We start from the raw sequence: 20,355 nt of genomic DNA on the forward strand, positions 1-20,355 counted from the left end.
GGCGTGCCACCGGGGGATCCTTTAGGATGCGTGTAGCGGTCCATAACATTTGTTTGGGTTGCACCTCCTCGGAAGGTAGTCTTGACTTTACGTCTATCACCCTCAGGCTTGCCTGCAATGGCGGGCTGGGTGCCCCGAAGGGGCGCTTGAGATCTGGTCCAAATGGTTCCTCAGTGAGCACTCACGGAATCTCCAGAGGCCGATCAAGCCAATGGAATTCCAAAGCCAGGTACTCGCAAGCCCCAGGCCCAGATGGTGAGCACAGGAGCCCGCTATGCCCAGTGTTTGTCTCGGTGAGGAAGAACGTCAGGCAGCAAAAACTAAACTGAAAGTAAATGTGGGCCACGATCTGGGTCTCTCCAGCCGATGTTGTTGAATTACTGGCCGGGCACAGCCGCGACGCAAGGTCCAGGTAGCGCTACGGGGTAGGCCGCAAAAGTACAGGATGGCGTAACTCAGGAACACGAAGTCCAAATCGATTGCGGAAAGCAGCTATTACATCAGCCGGGCTGCGTCTTCAATAACCCATCTTCGGAATCAGGATATGTTGCAGGATAGATGCGGGAGGCGGCGAGGGTCTCGGGAGCCCTGTGCTCACGCAGCCATCTTGGATGCGCGCTAAGCTCCTCCTCCCTTCTTACCTCCTTGCTATGCAATGTCGCCCCATTCAGTCACAGTGCCAGTTCAATGTGCTCAGCTACAACTACAATGTGGGATACCAGGTGCCCACCGGGGCCACACACCATCTTTTCTTACAACACATACAGTCCTCTGGTGTGCAACACTTGCATTTACCCTCACCTCCAGTATGAGTTGGTGCATTACAGGAATTTGGGTTGTCCATACCATGGCAAGTGATATGGGGTGGCTCCTCATTTATAGCGGAGGAGCGTCGCCCTACTAAATTGTCCCCAAAGACGAAAATAAAATGCTAATGAAGTTAATTCATTACCATATTATTTTTTGTCACCCCATCCCGAACCGAGTGTCAGGACGGGGCGGGCCGGCTGAGTGACAGCAGGGAGGAGTGGTGGGAAGAGGGCTGCCTGTGTACTGTTTAAAGTGTGCATGCCCCTTTGGCTGGCCATCTTGTGACATCCAGAAAGACATGCACACTTTAAACCTCTCAACCCAGCTGTGTTAAGACAGCTCGGTTAGGAGCAAGTGCAGGCCTCAAGTGCTCTCGGGGCGCTGACAGAGGCTGCTTCTTCCAATCCTTCTCTCATTCTGGGTAACAGCATTAGCGAAGTGCCAGGATTGGTTAAAGGAGTTGGCTGGGGCCCTGACGTCACAGAGTGAGGAGGACGGCTACTGCATGATAAGTAACCTTTTATTTCATTTATGTATTTAATGTAATTTCCCCCCGCCCGCTTGCAGTAGTTGCCAACCGCGCCTGCAGGCGACACCTGTGTGCTCTCACACTGCACTTTGCGACAGTTGCGTAGAATGTAGATTCATTCTGGTGGCAATACACGTGGCTCTTTGCATGTTCCTTTGTGTTGATACTCCACATGCCGCACAACTGAGCCTCCTCTCAGGTGAGCAATTTATCCTCTGACAAACCAATTCCTTTCGATTGCTTTACAGTACTGATTTGTGTGCATGGGCCCAAGTAAGACACATTAGCCTCATGGTGCAATGTGGCCTGCATTGTCACAGTCAGGTTTGGCAGGTTTCAAGTGTCCATGCTTGATGTGTTGTTCCAGTACATGTTCTCGCCTTTGTACTGTGGGACCTGTAGTTCTGGTGACTCAAGGTTTTCATTCCACTGCAAGTACCAGTATTCAAAGGTGAACCCGGATTGGTGCTGCACACACATGGAAGGGACAACCTTGATGGAGCTGAACTGAGCTGTGCAACATGTAACTGGGCTGTGTGACTTACATTTATGTGTTGTTTAATGGTACGTGAGACAGATTCCTACCCTTTGCCTTTCACACTGTGCTGTGGGGCCCTGGGATACAGCTAGCTGGACTGAACAACATGTCCTTTTTGCCCACATTGCCCCATGTTGTGAATTACCCTGTAGGTCTTGTTGGTCCTCGTAGGCAGCACTGCCTGGTGCAGGTACTCCTGTCATAACTCTGCTGGGATGACAGCTGCCACCCCCTCTTCCAAGGCATCCAGCTCCTTATTGGGTGCAAGTCCTCCTCCTTCGGTCTGCATGGCTGCCTTCAGGTTTTGGGCCAGTTTCTCCTTCGTCCCTCGCTTACAGTCATGCAAGAATTTCTGGCTGTTGGTGACTGTCCTCTTTGCTTGTCCGACACTGTTGACCATGTCCATTAAGAACTGCAGAATGGACTCTTTCTTCCCTGATGCCAATTTGGAGGTGATGAAGAGCTGATGTTCATGCTTTGTCACCTCAGTGATCAAGTTGTCATTCCCCTCCTCACTGCAATTGCACTTCCTCTTCCTCTACCCCTGGGAGTCTGTCTGAACATACTGACTGGTGCTGGAGGTGTTAGGGTTGTTGCCCTGGCTCCTGTTCTCTTCTCCCAGCTCCATGTCTGCTTTCTGCAAGAATATATTTTTTCTTAAAAATCGTAATTTCTTACACACACTCAAAAGTGATGCTAAAGAAGTTAGCTTCACCTTACATGCCGCAAACCTGCCTTACGTCACCTTGCCTGCATATGTGTCAGTTTTCATTACGGCAGCCCTCCCACAGAAGTGGCAATTAATTTTGACGCAGCATCTGCCCTACACCATGGTGCGCTGTCCAGTGACTATGATGCATCCATGGTGTTTTAAAATGACGTACCGAAGTGCATCTTTTTCTGATACATTGCAGCCTTGACGCAGCAATGCATCAGTTCTTGTAAATGAGGCCTTTAGTGCAGACTTTGCCTTGCTGTGGTCATAATATTGGAATTATTGCCAACAGAGGTATTGTTTGAGAAGCAGGTTTAGGCCGGATCCCATCATTCAATCCATTCTATCCAAGTTGCCTCTTCCAAACTAGGTTCAGTCTCCACTATGTATCAGATACCTGCACATGACCCAATACTGGCATGGGGAGTGGCGAACATTGCATGACACTAGTCTCTAAACTTCGTATAATTACCCAAACGTGCCATCTTTCATGACATTGCCACTCTCCAACAACATCGACATACCAAGAATGGTTGACTGAACTCAATAGTTTGGCCACGTATGAAAGACTTAAATAGAGTCCAAGAGCAACTACATACATTTGATCATGTCTAGGACCCCTTCATGTGACCCATGGACCCTTAAGTCATGAGCTATAAGTATAGTCTCTCTTTCTCCCCTCCTTCCAGATGTGGTCAAAGATAGACACTAGCATTTCGATGATTAGGGTCAGCAGGTAAGATGGGAATGGAGTGTCAAATAGGAGTGGGGACATTACATTGCGATTAGCAATTAGCGAATCGCAAATTGAGAATGCAATTTCAAGGGTGCAAAAGTGTCAAAAGGACACCCTGTTGCACCCCTGAAATAAGCGTGGGTGCACATGTGGCGCACATACGTGCCCTAAGAGCATTTATGTGTTTCACATTGCACTTTGAAAAATGCAAAAAAGTGCATTTTTCAAAGAAATTGCAAATTACCACCAACTTGAAGTTGGTGGCAATTTGCGATTCCTTAAGGCCAAATTGCACTTTTTTGGTGCTTCTTACATTGCATTTAAGGAATCGCAAAATTTGCGATTCCTTAAATGCAATTGCAAAATAAGTAACCGCAAATTTTGCGATTCCTTATTTTGCACACTTATTTGCCTCATATGTTTATGTTTATATGTCTGTATAGCGCTCGATTGCCGAGGCGCCTTTGCGCTGTGACGTGTGGGCAGGAAGGACCGTTGTGGTTCAAGCCTGTGTGGCTGTGAACAACCAAGTTTTCAGACTCCTTCTGAAAAGCTGGAGGTTAGGTTGACGCTTCAGGGAGAGCGGCAGTTTGTTCCAGAGCTTCGCCACGCCGTGTGTAATTGCTCTGCCCCTACATCTCACCCCCTGATTTTTGTGGTTTTAATAAGGCCTAGGTTGGCCGTTCTAATATCGTGGGAGGGAACATATGGTGAGAAAAGATTTTGAAGATCCTCAGCACCGCCTCCATAGACTGCCTTGTACACGAGAGTTAAGGTTTTGAACTCGATACGTTGTTTAATGGGTAGCTAGTGAAGTGATTTAATGCCGGCTGAGGTTGACTGTCCTCTAGGGATGTCCAGTAGGAGTCTCGCTGCAGCATTTTGTACAGATTGCAATTTTTGCAGCTGTTGTTTGTCAATTCCCAAAAATAGAGCATTAGAATAATCTAGTTTGGATAAAAAGAGGGCAACCATCACTGTCTTTTGTAGCTCTTGCGGAATGTATGGGAAGATTTTTCTCAGAATTTTTAAGAGCAAAAAACACGACGAAATAAGACTGTTTACCTGGGGGCCAAAATTCAGTTTGTCATCAAAGATGATCCCCAGGTTTCTAACCTTCTCTACTGGAAAGGGACAGTCTCCGGCTGCTATAGGCCACCAAGACCGATTCCACAAGGGCTGGCCTGTCCCGAACTCCATAACCTCTGTTTTGTCTGTGTTTATTATCAGGTAATTCTGACTCATCCAAACCATAATCTTGGTGAGGCAAGTATAGAACCTGGCCGCTGTGGTCTCAGGCCGGTTGATGACAGAGATGACAAGTTGAGTGTCATCGGCATACGAGACCAGAGCAAAACCGTGCCTCCTAACGAGATTGGCCAGAGGGGTGACATAGAGGTTAAACAAGGTTGGGGAAAGAGCGGACCACTGCAGAACGCCACATGGAAGGTGGACGCTGTCCGATTTCATATCGTCCCAAAACAACCTCTGCTCCCTTGCCTCTAGGAAGGAGGACAGGACGGCCAGAGTAGGCCCCCTACCCCTATGTCCCCAGCCGCTGCACCAGAATAGTATGATTCACTGTGTCAAATGCGGCGGAGAGATCAAGGAGCACGAGAACCACTCTTCCCACCTCGTCCACCGCCCTGCGGATCTTTTCAGCGGCAAGAATTAAGGCGAATTTGGTGGAATGGCGTGGGCGGAAGCCGTGTTGAGAAATATCTAACAAGTTGTTGGTGTCTAGATATTCAGCTCTGCCACACCATTGTTCACTCGGTTTTATTGAAAAGATTTGTCGTTCATATGATTTTTTGATTGTTTTTAAACATAGGTGTATTAGATAATGCTATGTATTAGATACTTGCACGAATTTTTAATGAAATGTATGAATAACTGAATAAAATAATAATACACTTTTTTATATAATTTGCTTTGACTATTTATGCTTGACACTACCTGTTTGAACTGTTAGACACATATTCAGCGAATATCTATCATTTACATAATTGTCTAGGAATTTTTTTTTACATTGTGTAGATATTCAGTCAGCCCTGTTTTCAGACGTTTCTCTAGGACTTTAGCCATAATTGGCAGACCGGCAATAGGTCGGTAGTTGTTAGGATCATTTGGATCCAGGCTGGGTTTCTTTAAAAGGGGAGTGATGGATGCTGTTTTCCACATTATTGGATAGCAGCCAGATGCCATACTTGGTTCAGGACTGGTGTAAGGTTTTCACAGATTTTGTGAGCAGCCTGATGCATAATAGGAGGTGGACAGGCATCAATGGGTGCGCCTGATTTTATGGAAAACTCTAAGCAAAATTGCGATTGCAAACGCCGAAATCCTGAGAATTTCGGCATTTGTGATTGCAATTTTGCTTCATACATATGACCCTTAGTGTTTTCAAAATACAATGTGCACACCTTAAATAAAAGATAAATGCAAGAAAAAACAGTCTGTTGGAAATGCCCCTTTTGCGTTATGAAGCATCAATTGGTTAAGCAATCGCTGCAGATGTCTATGGGGTCTTGGGGGCGACGCGCGGAGAGCATGCGCCCCCGGGCTAATTCGGGCATTGGTATGCCCCGCTGCTGCTCACGGGTGGGGGCGCGCTGGGATTGGACAGGAGGGGTTAGGTGCGAGCGTGGAACGTAAAGTTCCATGTTGCGCACTTCGAGTCGGAAATAAGGTGTGAGGAGGCAATTTGACGGCGGCTCGTTTATAAGTATTATTTATCCCTTATTAGCTGTTTGTCATCGGTTATGGAGCACACGGCCTCCTCTGTCAGGGAAGCGCTCCGGATTCTTGCAGAAGCTGGGCGCGAGGATTTATTCATGCCTGGCGTCCTGTCTCAGTCATGGGTTGGGCTGGAGAGGGGGGGGCGCCAAGCTGCAAAGGGTGTTTCTGCAGCTGTAGTCGCTTGCCTATCTAGCGAGGACTCGCCGGTACCTTCATCAAAAGGTGACACCCTGTTGCAGCAATTTGCCAGAGCAGAGCAGTCCCCTGGCCCCTCAGGGCTGGCTGCGGTTCCTCCACATGTTGTCCCTAATACAAGACCATCACGAGGCATGAGAAAGAAAGTGCGCACTCGCCCACTGCCTACCTTTCATGTCCAGAGACGAATTAATTTTAAGCAATGTCCCATTCCTAAGAAAGTTTCTGTTCAGGACGTTTCTAATGTGACTTGTGCGCCCTCTAGTGACCAGAGAGGGAATAGGCCCACATTAATTCCTGCAATGAATACAGTTGTGAGGGACATTAACATTTTTGGTTTGAAAAAGGTTGAGAAGAAGGTAATTTCTCCGACTTTGTCACTGAACAGACGCTTATCTCCTGTGGTATCTCAGGCCAAAGGTGCTGCTTTTCAAAGTATGGCAGTTGCTTCAACACCTCCTAATGCTGTGAACACATTGGCCAAGAATAGCTGTGCTGTTTCCAATGAGTGCATTCTAGGCCCCCAAAGATCTCTGTGTTCTCCTCCTTTGTTCACCGTGCCTTCTACCATGAGCAAGGATCAGGCTACTGCTCTTAAGACATTGGAGGGACCAGGCCAGTGGGTATGGATGCCTCAAGAAATCACCGATGGGCGCAGACTAAAGCGCTTACAGCGAGATAGCACATTTTCAGCTGCAAAATCTGGAGTTTTGCAGCCCAGCGGGGAAAAAATACTGCCAGGCGCAAAAACGGGCAGTGAGAGCGTGCCACCCAGGCTTGCCACGTCCTGCAACGACAGAAGCAAGAACACAGGGAAATTTTGGGTGAATTTTCCCACACCAATTGCTTGTGAGAGACTTGCACGTTTCAAAACAGTTGTAAATTGGAAAGAACTTGATGGTGGTATTGGAGATGGGGAGCGTCCTAGTGGTAGCGCTGTGAGTGGTGTTTGTGATACAGAAGGGGTGGTAGGTCGTTTTTCCCAGGAGGGGGTCGAAGAGTCACTGGAGGAGGGGGAGCTGTCAGGATCTGAGGCCGTAGAGGGTGCTTTATCTCACGCTGGGCCATTGGTGGGGCAAGCTAAAGAGTTGTCCAGCTTCTATTTCTTGCAGACCAAAGGTGACAAAGCTGGCAATCCCGGAAGGGGTATGAAGAAATCGAGCAAAGGGGTGAAGCATGGTGCAGCTGATTGTTCAACGCAGCATGCGCCAGGTGAGATTCCAGCAAGGTGTGCTAAACGTGCGAAGGTGGATAAAGGTGTGGGTACTGATGGGTTGCATGTGATTTCAGAGGCTTCCCGAGATTGCCCCCTTGATAATAAAGAGGGAAAGTCAGTGTCCACTGTGAGTCAGGCACCATTAGTGGCAGAGATTTCGAACAAAACAGATCTTGAACAAAAAACAGTATGTGTTTTTAAACGTTTGCCTTATATGGGCGTTGCTATGCCTTTGGGAGCACATCTAAGTAAGGCCACAAAAGATAAGATATGGAAAGGGGACTTTGTTGATGTTTTTAAACTCCTCCACAGGGACATACAAGCAAAAGAGGGCTCCAAAGAAGAGGCTTGGGAACTTTTCAAACGGCCAAGGGTTCCCACAAACATAGACTCTTGGACTTCTGCATTCCTTATTTTTGCCTGTGTATATTGCGAAAAATATGCAGACAGATCGGTATCGCTCTTTAAGTACCTAGATATCATTAGGAAGGTTGCCTCTGAATTTAGGGGATAGCATGGCTTCATTACGATGAAGAGTTTAGGGCACGTTTATCGTTAATACGTGACAAGCCATGGGGGGAGGTTGACAATGAGCTTTGGGTTCAGTGGATGTATCCCCAGAGGCCACCCCCATCTATGCACACGGCCAGTGGTTTAGCGGTATCTTATCGGCCCTTTCAGACTAGACCCACCCCGGGGGGGGGGGGTCTGGGGGCCTGGAATAGAACCAACACTATTGTCTCTGGGGCATGCTGGAATTTCAACAAGGGATATTGTTTACGCAACCCCTGCAAATACAAACATGAGTGCTCCAAGTGCGGGGGCAAACACGCTGTCACACAGTGTTTTGGGAGCAGACTCAAGGGGGAACAGGTTTTGCCGGCAGGGGCAGAGGGTTTACACCACAGTTTGGCAAAAAAGGCTTTTACTCCCATCAAGGTGGACATTTTATGTAAATGGTTGCTGTGTTACCCTGACACACAGGGGGCTGCGCTCTTACGCTGGGGTTTTCAGGAAGGTTTCAAGTTGGGGTATCAGGGTCCTAGAAGCCCCAGATTTGCACAACATTTGGTGTCTGCCCGACAATTCCCACTTGTAGTGCGGACGAAATTGTTGTTGGAAGTTAAAGAGGGCCGTTTGCCAAATTTGATTGTGTCTCCACTGGGGGTTGTGCCCAAGAAAGCTGAGGGTGAGTTCAGGATGATTCAACATTTATCATGGCCGGAAGGATCCTCAGTTAATGATTTCATTTCCAAGGAGGACTCCATGGTACATTTTGAATCAGTGGATTTGGCGTTCGCTATCATCAGGGGCACAGGAGAAAGGGCACAGTTGGCAAAATGTGCCATTAAATCTGCTTTTCGATTGTTGCCGGTGCACCCATCGGATTTTTCCTTGCTAGGCATATATTTTGTAGGGCAATATTTTGTCAACAAGACTCTTCCTATGGGATGTGCCATTTCTTGTAAACTATTCGAGGCTTTCAGTTCTTTTTTGCAGTGGTGTTTTACGTATCACAAGGGCCATTCGAACATTACACACTACCTGGATGATTTTCTTTTTGTAGGTGCAGCAAATTCATCTCAATGCAAAGATGCTTTGAGGAATTTCAAATTCCTGGCGGATACCTTGGGAGTACCCTTAGCAGAGGACAAAACGGAGGGACCTTGCTGTTGCCTGACATACCTTGGCATTGAGATAGACACTATGAAGATGCAGGCTAGGCTTCCTGACAAGAAAATTGTGGAAATCACAGGGCTTTTGGACAAGGCGCGCGGGGCAAACAAACTGACCTTATTAGAAGCCCAATGCTTGCTGGGGCATTTAAATTTTGCGTGCAAAGTTGTCCGTGCCGGCAGGTCTTTTTGCAGGAGACTGGGATTTGCTATGTCAGGTTTACGACTCCCTCACCACAGAATCGGGGTTTCGGCACACATGAGAGCTGATTTTGAGGTTTGGTCGATTTCTCTATCAGATTTCAATGGTATTACGCTTTGGTCCCTGGATGATGAATTTTTCTGGCAACTACAGCTTTTTTCTGATGCTTCTGGTGCTCATGGTTTTGGCCTATTTTGGGATGGTAAGTGGTGTGCGGAGAAATGGCCGGAACACTGGTTTGCCACTAAGAAGAGCATTGCCTTTTTGGAATTTTTCCACTTATCGTGGCTCTCCGAATATGGGGTCACAAATTGGCAAATAAGACAGTGCTTTTCAATGTGGATAACAAGTCTGTGGTAGATTTGGTCAACGGCCAGATAGACAGTTGTTGAAGCTGCTGCAATTATTTATGCTTGAATCTTTACAGCTAAATATTGTGTTAAAGGTTAAGCACATTGCTGGCATAGACAATAATATCGCAGATGCCCTGTCTCGTTTTCAGTGGGAGAGATTCCGTGGTTTGGCGCCGGGAGCGTATTTGCAGAAGACTCCCATTCCCAGCGAGCTATGGACTCTGGGGATGTGAATGCTTGTCAGCTCATCGAGAGCTCTCTCGCAAAAAGCACCAAATTGGCTTACAGAAGAGCTTGGCTGGAATTTTTAGATTCAGGTGCCCTGTTCCGATCTCACACTGGTTGGGGTTTACGACAGCGTAGGGAGGATGTAATGCGATTTATTATGTTTAACATTGAGAAACATCTTTCTTCCCCAACCATAGCTGGCAAGTTAGCAGGTATTTCCTTTTATGGCCAATTTTTCTGGGGTTACGAACCAACAGCAGGAGAAATGGGTAAGAGAATGCTTCATGGTAGGTCCAAACAGCGGAGGCGGGGTTCACACCAGAGAGACCCCATATCGTTAAAATTATTGGCAAGGATCCTCGCTGTCCTCCCTAAGGTTTGTTTTTCTGCATTTGAAGTCTGTTTATCGAAACTGTGCATGTTATGGCTCTTTTTTGGGGCTTTAAGGGTGTCAGAATTGTTGGGTACTGCAGTAAATGATGATTTGAAAAACACACATGTATCCTGTTCCCAGTCACACATTGAAATTTACCTAGAACACTCCAAAACTGATCAGACGGGTAAGGGTTTCAGGGTCATGTTGCAGGCCATGGGGGGATTTCTTTGCCCCATACAATCTTGGTCCGAATTCTCCAGCATTGGAGGTGCCCTTTCCACTTTTGTTTTCCGCCACCAGGATTGCTCTCAATTTAAAGCATCTCAATTGTTAGCCATACTTTGGAAGTTATTGACACTCATTGGTGAAGACCCCAAAAGATTTGGTACTCATTCTTTTCGCATTGGGGCCGCCTCAGAGGCGGCCAGGTGGGATTTCTCCATTGACAGCATTAAATTATTGGGGCGATGGTCTTCCAATTGCTTTTTACGTTATATTAGACAGCTAGACCAGATTATTTAGATCCTGGGTATTAATTGTTTTTTCCTTTCAGGTCGCAAGCAAGTATGGCTCATTGGCCATTCGTTCATCAAGTGGGCAGCCACACAGGTGGATAAGCGTCATTTTGGCAGAAACTTGGGCTTTTTGTCTGATGCAGTGGCCTTGTCTTGGTGGGGCAAAAGTGGGATGAAGTTGGGCCAGTTGCTCCCACTGTTAAGTGAGTTTTTTTTTAAACCATGCCGGACTTCCTGTTACTTCACCTGGGAGAAAATGATTTGGTCCAATTATCTGGTTTGGGTTTACTGATTGACATGAAAGCTGACCTTGAAATTCTATTGAAAACATGGCCCCATTGTCAGCTCATTTTGACTGCTCTACTGCCCAGGAGAGTGTGGAGAGGGGCAAATAGTTACACGCTGTGGAACGGGCACGGAGAAAAGTGAACAGGGATTTGCAACGTTTTTGTTTCATAAAACGTATTTACTGGTTAGAGCATGATGATATTAACAGAGCAGATTTTCATTTTTCAGGCATGATGGGGTGCACCTTTCTTTTATGGGTAATGAGGTTTATCTGCTACTCATTCGTGAGCTGATTGCTGGAATTTTACGCATAAATCCTTGGTGTTGAAGTGGTGCTGTTTTAGCGACAGTATCTTAAATACACATGTTGGTTCAGTAGGATGTTTTTACTTTTAAATTTTATCTGCGTCTCCTTCCCTATTACCGTTTCCGCCTTTCTCTGCCCTTGTTTTTTCTACCCACCCATCCTCCCTATTCACCACCCATTTTGTTCTCCTTCACAGTTTTAACGATGTTTTACAGTGTTTTACATTTCTTAGCTGTATATTTTTCTATTTCAGCATTTATTGGGGGTGATGGTTTTTTCTATATATGCTTTTATGATAGAACTGTTCACTGTTTGGCGGCAGTTATTTGGATCAAAATAATGTTTTTTCATAACTATGCCTGTTTTTCCGGCCGCAATAAAGATTTTTCCTGTTTGGCTACAGAGGTTTTTGGCATATAATTTGATTCTGTACAGAAATTGACTTTTGGGGGTGAGGGGGGGGGGGACAGGAAAAACACCTGTGATAGGGTTTTTCCTGGTGGCAGATTTGGAGGAAATCAAGACAGGCAGGAAGGGTTGGGGGCATTAGGAATAGGTTCGGACAGAGGGAAGCAGGGGAGAGAAGTTGGAGTCAAGAGGTAGGCAGGAGAGGGACATAGGCTCGGGGAGGAGGTTTAGGCCGAACAAAGTGGGGAATTAGTTGTCAGGGGGATATTGGATTAGGGGATGGGGGTGTTAGATCGGGAAATGTTGATGCTATGATATGTTATGTTATTATATCATGTAATGCCTGCCTGTCCAATAAAGCGGCCTTTTACCACGAATTGGAGTGGGGCGTGGTTATTGCCCGATGTGTCATAGTTCAAGATCCTGATACCTACCTGAGCGGTATGAGAGTCCAGAAACACGGGAAGTGATTGTGGTGACTGTTTGAACCTGCTTGGGTCACTTGTGCTTCGGAGCTTCGGAGCTCGGTAGCGTGCAGTGGCTAGAGGTTAGCATTCTAGCCTTCTCCTCCAGGAAACCCTTACCGGAGCATTAGCGCGGGTTGAACTTTCGGGTAAGGCTGCATTTAAACCTGTATCGTTCAATTCGGCGCCACTTTGTATTAAGCACCTGTTCGCGATTCTGGACAAGACGCTGTGCTCGTCAGAGCATTATTCCGCTCTGATTCTCCTGATTGCGGTGTGGCTCTGTTCTATGCTACGTCTGGTCTGGACAGTTCTGCTTGCTCCTGTGAGTACTGTCCAGCAATACTGGACTTGAATTATTCCTGATGCGATTTGGGGAGCAATACAAGCTAAGCTCCCACATGCGCAGGAGCACTTTTTTTGTTCATTTTAGCGGATTCTAACAGTTGATGGCAACTCATATTGGGTAAATGAACTTCATGAACGCTATTCAACGGCCGAAAATTCACACGCTGGAGCACTTGCATATTCATTGAAATTGGACTGAGTAACCTGCTGGAGGCTTTTCCTCAGCTCTTTCCGGCACACTCTGGAGCGCTTGTTGCTTTGTTCTTGGAGTTCTGTGCTACATTTGAACCTGTTTTGTTTGTGTACATGAGACACCTTTCTTTATATAATATTTCAGCACTGAGTCACCAGATCCCTAACTATTGTCCTGCACATAGGACATAGGACATAGGAGTGGAGCGCTTATCCATTCCTGATATCCCTTAACTGAGTATCCCTTTTGGCGATTGGCATGGACTTCATTTCAAGGTGACTATACAATATTGAAAAAAGAGAAATGGAAAAGAGGGTCTAAGGGGAATTAATTTACCGACCTTGACATCTCAATACCCCTATTCAATAATAGCAACAAAAGAAGGAGGAATGTCCGGTCTAGAAAAAGTGTGTACTGTACTGGATACTAAAGAAAACTGGAAAGCATACAGCAACCAGAAGAGCTAACACCCGGCTGAGAAAGCCGGGTGTTACCTCTTCTGGTTGCTGTATGCTTTCCAGTTTTCTTTAGTATCCAGTACAGTACACACTTTTTCTAGACCGGACATTCCTCCTTCTTTTGTGACTATACAATAGTAACACATACTTCTATGCCCTCTGGGAATGTGTGTCTGTACATTAACTAAAGAGGAATAGGTTTTCTGACGTTACATTTGTCCACATAGGTTGCTGTGTCCTAGATGGTTTCCTGGGTTCTCCCTATATATTTATCCATTAGGATCCATCCAATTCACAACGATTGATTGTTCACGCCCGTGTATATATCCATTACTAGGGTTAGGAAGGGGTGCACATTCTTGCCACAACTAGAGTGAATTCTGACCTTTATCCTTCTTGTTTTAAGGTCAAAATACAGAAGAACAGGTTACTACACCATCTAGGATTTCCTCTACCGGCGCTAACCTTTACCCTAGTCTTTGTGGTTGTACATATACTGGAGTGAGGTAAGGGATGGTGGAAATTGTTCCTATCATGTCTGCAGCAACACTCCGCAAGCATAAGATAAGGCTCTTAGAGCTCTGACACTAAGTGCGTGTATATGTGTTTGTGTGCATAATTAGAGAGAAACAGAATTGAATCCTTGTTGGCACAGTGGGGAATAGTGATTTGCATATTTATACTGCTAGTCCGTGATTGAGAATGCACTGTGAATATGAAAGTCAATATTTTAAGTTTCACTCGAAGGGTCAATGTTTGGCCGTAGACTGTCACTCATAAGTATACTGAAACCAAGGAAATATTACACAGAAGAGACCTGAAAACATTACAGACATAAAAATAAATTTTTGCATACCGTATTTCTCTGCGGGAAAATGTGAGGTAACTATCACAGGTCACACCTCAGTTGCATGCTTGGTTCACTGGCATAGGAGGAAATCTCAGATCATCAGGACAGAGGAAAGTGAGTAAAGTTGATTATTTTGCATTCAACATTGAATATGAAAAAGACTGTATACAACTGGTCTATTATTTGGAGTGAGTGACTACCCACCTCAAGAAATAATCACAACCTTTGTCTGGGTGACAGCTAAAAGTTAATAAATTAGCCTTAGATCAACCCCGGGTAGCTATGGCACAGGTAAGACATACCTATATTGGGGCCATGTGTAAAGTATTTATGCAGTGCCAGACAGTAATAAAGTCAAAATGCAAATCAATAAAGATCCCAAACAGAATTAGAAAAATAGAGTGAGACTGTATAAACAAAATGACAAAAATCCAGTAAGGGGAACAGACCTAAAGACATGAATTTTTAAAGTTTTAAGTAGAAATAGCGCTACAAAGCACAAATGATAGTCACTGGTCATAGTAGACAGGGAACTAGGCGCAATGTGAGTCTGGTCACAGGTGTGTACTTCTAAAGCCTCCAGGACCTCCGGGGAGGCACTTAAAGATTTACAGTGAGTCAGCCAGAGGCCATTAGCAGGTCCAGTTGCCACTGATCAGCTGGTGTCAGGACTGGTCAATTCAGGTCTAGATCTGCTATTTTTCAGCCCTTCTCTGGGCTAAAGATTAAAGGATTGTCTAGTTACCCATTAGGCAAGAGACACAGACTCAGGTCATAGAGGCCCCTTCAAGCGTGTTCCAAGCAGGTCCATTGCAGTCCACGGCGGAATTCCAAGATGATGGCTGCCGTTTGTTTTGTTGCCAGTGAGCACCCAAGTGTTTTACCCAAAAGAGAAGAGTAGTGTTATCGTGCAGTTTATCGCGCTTGCGCTTTATGCGCGCAGCGCACTTTAACCGTCAATTCTAGAAGGGGGGCAGTGTTTGGTTTTCGTGCATGATTTTTAGGACAGATCTCCTCAGGGGAGTAGTGTTTTTCTTCTCAACATTGCTCTGCCTGACATTCTTCAAGCATTTGACTGCAGTTTCTGGGAGAAGAATTAGAGTCCAGTTTACCAAGTATTTGAGGTAATTTTCTGTTCTAGAACCTGATGAGATTCTAGTATGGTGACGTATCATTGGAAATTCAAAGAAGAAAGATACAAGGTCTTCGAGTAAATCGAGTGCATTTTTCCTAATAGGTGCCTATATTCATCTCTCAGTCAGACAGCCTCTTAGCGATAGCGATTCTCTGGACAATGTCAATTTATTTGAGAGGGTGTAGAGAATTGTGAACAATTTGTGAGGCAGATTTAAATTCGGAAGTCAGCTGGGTACGCAGTTAGAACTGTCCACTCTCTACAAAACATATCTTCAGTAGATATAAATATATATATATATATATATCAAAGCTCCAGTTTCAGAAAAGAAACGCCGCACTCACAGGACCCCAACAGAAGTGCTTTTATTAACAAGAAACGCGTTTTCGGCGTGCTGCCTTCATCAGCTTGTTAAAAGTCCAACTGCACATTCTGACATGATGTCGATTTAAACAGGAAATCTGTTGCGATTGGATGTGACAGTTTGAACAGTGAAAGAGGACTGCATCCTCGAGAATGATGCATGCTGGGATATATAGTCCAGTAGAGGGCATGGAGGAACCAAATCCTGCCTGTATGGACCATTGATTCAATCTTAGCCTCTGTATGGGTATGTCCCTTCCATGCACTTTTTGTGAATATTCACTGTCCTCATTCAACACAAAATTCCATTGTACCGGAATTTCACTTCCTTATGAGGTCCCTCGTCCAGCCACAGGATCTCCCTGCACATGCCGCTGAAGCTGGTCCTATGGCTGCAGCTCCAATAGTAAGGATTACTGTTGACATACTCGACGGCAGTACACTGTTTCCTGCATGGCGGTGCAATTGCCAATTTCAAATTATGCTCCCCAAGTTCACCAAGGCAATCTTCGCACTCTTGTGGACGGGTGCAGCTAGTATGGCGGTGACCCATACGTAAATCAAAGCTCCAGTTTCAGAAAAGAAACGCCGCACTCACAGGACCCCAACAGAAGTGCTTTTATTAACAAGAAATGCGTTTTCGGCGTGCTGCCTTCATCAGCTTGTTAAAAGTCCAACTGCACATTCTGACATGCTGTCGATTTAAACAGGAAATCTGTTGCGATTGGATGTGACAGTTTGAACAGTGAAAGAGGACTGCATCCTCGAGAATGATGCATGCTGGGATATATAGTCCAGTAGAGCGCATGGAGGAACCAAATCCTGCCTGTATGGACCATTGATTCAATCTTAGCCTCTGTATGGGTATGTGCCTTCCATGCACTTTTTGTGAATATTCACTGTTCTCATTCAACACAAAATTCCATTGTACCGGAATTTCACTTCCTTATGAGGTCCCTCGTCCAGCCACAGGATCTCCCTGCACATGCCGCTGAAGCTGGTCCTATGGCTGCAGCTCCAATAGTAAGGATTACTATTGACACAGTCGACGGCAGTACACTGTTTCCTGCATGGCGGTGCAATTGCCGATTTCAAATTACGCTCCCCAAGTTCACCAAGGCAATCTTCGCACTCTTGTGGACGGGTGCAGCTAGTATGGCGGTGACCCATACGTAAATCAAAGCTCCAGTTTCAGAAAAGAAACGCCGCACTCACAGGACCCCAACAGAAGTGCTTTTATTAACAAGAAACGCGTTTTCGGCGTGCTGCCTTCATCAGCTTGTTAAAAGTCCAACTGCACATTCTGACATGATGTCGATTTAAACAGGAAATCTGTTGCGATTGGATGTGACAGTTTGAACAGTGAAAGAGGACTGCATCCTCGAGAATGATGCATGCTGGGATATATAGTCCAGTAGAGCGCATGGAGGAACCAAATCCTGCCTGTATGGACCATTGATTCAATCTTAGCCTCTGTATGGGTATGTCCCTTCCATGCACTTTTTGTGAATATTCACTGTCCTCATTCAACACAAAATTCCATTGTACCGGAATTTCACTTTCTTATGAGGTCCCTCGTCCAGCCACAGGATCTCCCTGCACATGCCGCTAAAGCTGGTCCTATGGCTGCAGCTCCAATAGTAAGGATTACTATTGACACAGTCGACGGCAGTACACTGTTTCCTGCATGGCGGTGCAATTGCCGATTTCAAATTACGCTCCCCAAGTTCACCAAGGCAATCTTCGCACTCTTGTGGACGGGTGCAGCTAGTATGGCGGTGACCCATACGTAAATCAAAGCTCCAGTTTCAGAAAAAAAACGCCGCACTCACAGGACCCCAACAGAAGTGCTTTTATTAACAAGAAACGCGTTTTCGGCGTGCTGCCTTCATCAGCTTGTTAAAAGTCCAACTGCATGGAAGGGACATACCCATACAGAGGCTAAGATTGAATCAATGGTCCATACAGGCAGGATTTGGTTCCTCCATGCGCTCTACTGGACTATATATCCCAGCATGCATCATTCTCGAGGATGCAGTCCTCTTTCACTGTTCAAACTGTCACATCCAATCGCAACAGATTTCCTGTTTAAATCGACATCATGTCAGAATGTGCAGTTGGACTTTTAACAAGCTGATGAAGGCAGCACGCCGAAAACGCGTTTCTTGTTAATAAAAGCACTTCTGTTGGGGTCCTGTGAGTGCGGCGTTTCTTTTCTGAAACTGGAGCTTTGATTTACGTATGGGTCACCGCCATACTAGCTGCACCCGTCCACAAGAGTGCGAAGATTGCCTTGGTGAACTTGGGGAGCGTAATTTGAAATCGGCAATTGCACCGCCATGCAGGAAACAGTGTACTACCGTCGACTGTGTCAATAGTAATCCTTACTATTGGAGCTGCAGCCATAGGACCAGCTTCAGCGGCATGTGCAGGGAGATCCTGTGGCTGGACGAGGGACCTCATAAGGAAGTGAAATTCCGGTACAATGGAATTTTGTGTTGAATGAGGACAGTGAATATTCACAAAAAGTGCATGGAAGGGACATACCCATACAGAGGCTAAGATTGAATCAATGGTCCATACAGGCAGGATTTGGTTCCTCCATGCGCTCTACTGGACTATATATCCCAGCATGCATCATTCTCAAGGATGCAGTCCTCTTTCACTGTTCAAACTGTCACATCCAATCGCAACAGATTTCCTGTTTAAATCGACATCATGTCAGAATGTGCAGTTCGACTTTTAACAAGCTGATGAAGGCAGCACGCCGAAAACGCGTTTCTTGTTAATAAAAGCACTTCTGTTGGGGTCCTGTGAGTGCGGCGTTTCTTTTCTGAAACTGGAGCTTTGATTTACGTATGGGTCACCGCCATACTAGCTGCACCCGTCCACAAGAGTGCGAAGATTGCCTTGGTGAACTTGGGGAGCGTAATTTGAAATCGGCAATTGCACCGCCATGCAGGAAACAGTGTACTGCTGTCGACTGTGTCAATAGTAATCCTTACTATTGGAGCTGCAGCCATAGGACCAGCTTCAGCGGCATGTGCAGGGAGATCCTGTGGCTGGACGAGGGACCTCATAATGAAGTGAAATTCCGGTACAATGGAATTTTGTGTTGAATGAGGACAGTGAACATTCACAAAAAGTGCATGGAAGGGACATACCCATACAGAGGCTAAGATTGAATCAATGGTCCATACAGGCAGGATTTGGTTCCTCCATGCGCTCTACTGGACTATATATCCCAGCATGCATCATTCTCGAGAATGCAGTCCTCTTTCACTGTTCAAACTGTCACATCAAATTGCAACAGATTTCCTGTTTAAATCGACATCATGTCAGAATGTGCAGTTGGACTTTTAACAAGCTGATGAAGGCAGCACGCCGAAAACGCCTTTCTTGTTAATAAAAGCACTTCTGTTGGGGTCCTGTGAGTGCGGCGTTTCTTTTCTGAAACTGGAGCTTTGATTTACGTATGGGTCACCGCCATACTAGCTGCACCCGTCCACAAGAGTGCGAAGATTGCCTTGGTGAACTTGGGGAGCGTAATTTGAAACCGGTAGCTTGTCTCCTTTCTGGTGAAGAATTGGCTTGGTAGTTTGGTCTGCCCTGTTCCCATGATGCACTGGGCCAGGGACAGACTAATTTGCATATAGCCAGGTTCTGAGCTGGGATGGGGCAGTGAGCTAAATAACGGTGATGGATCAAGCCCTGATCTTTGGACTGGGTAAGAGTGGTCTGCTTAATTCAGACACTCTGTTCATCACCACCCCCTTTTCTGAATCGTTTTTGGCCACTATAGGTGTGGCAGGGTATACTCAGACATGAGTCCCTTGCTCACTGCTCCATCAGGATTCAAGCAAGCCGGGCCGACGAGGCTGAAATGCCAGAAACCGGTCCCCGGTAGCTTGTCTCCTTTCTGGTGAAGAATTGGCTTGGTAGTTTGGTCTGCCCTGTTCCCATGATGCACTGGGCCAGGGACAGACTAATTTACATATAGCCAGGTTCTGAGCTGGGATGGGGCAGTGAGCTAAATAACGGTGATGGATCAAGCCCTGATCTTTGGACTGGGTAAGAGTGGTCTGCTTAATTCAGACACTCTGTTCATCACCACCCCCTTTTCTGAATCGTTTTTGGCCACTATAGGTGTGGCAGGGTATACTCAGACATGAGTCCCTTGCTCACTGCTCCATCAGGATTCAAGCAAGCCGGGCCGACGAGGCTGAAATGCCAGAAACCGGTCCCCGGTAGCTTGTCTCCTTTCTGGTGAAGAATTGGCTTGGTAGTTTGGTCTGCCCTGTTCCCATGATGCACTGGGCCAGGGACAGACTAATTTGCATATAGCCAGGTTCTGAGCTGGGATGGGGCAGTGAGCTAAATAACGGTGATGGATCAAGACCTGATCTTTGGACTGGGTAAGAGTGGTCTGCTTAATTCAGACACTCTGTTCATCACCACCCCCTTTTCTGCATCATGTCAGAATGTGCAGTTGGACTTTTAACAAGCTGATGAAGGCAGCACGCCGAAAACGCCTTTCTTGTTAATAAAAGCACTTCTGTTGGGGTCCTGTGAGTGCGGCATTTCTTTTCTGAAACTGGAGCTTTGATTTACGTATGGGTCACCGCCATACTAGCTGCACCCGTCCACAAGAGTGCGAAGATTGCCTTGGTGAACTTGGGGAGCGTAATTTGAAATCGGCAATTGCACCGCCAT

Source organism: Lissotriton helveticus, chromosome 2_1 (genome assembly GCF_964261635.1).
Source record: "Lissotriton helveticus chromosome 2_1, aLisHel1.1, whole genome shotgun sequence".
Lineage (NCBI taxonomy): Eukaryota > Metazoa > Chordata > Amphibia > Caudata > Salamandridae > Lissotriton > Lissotriton helveticus.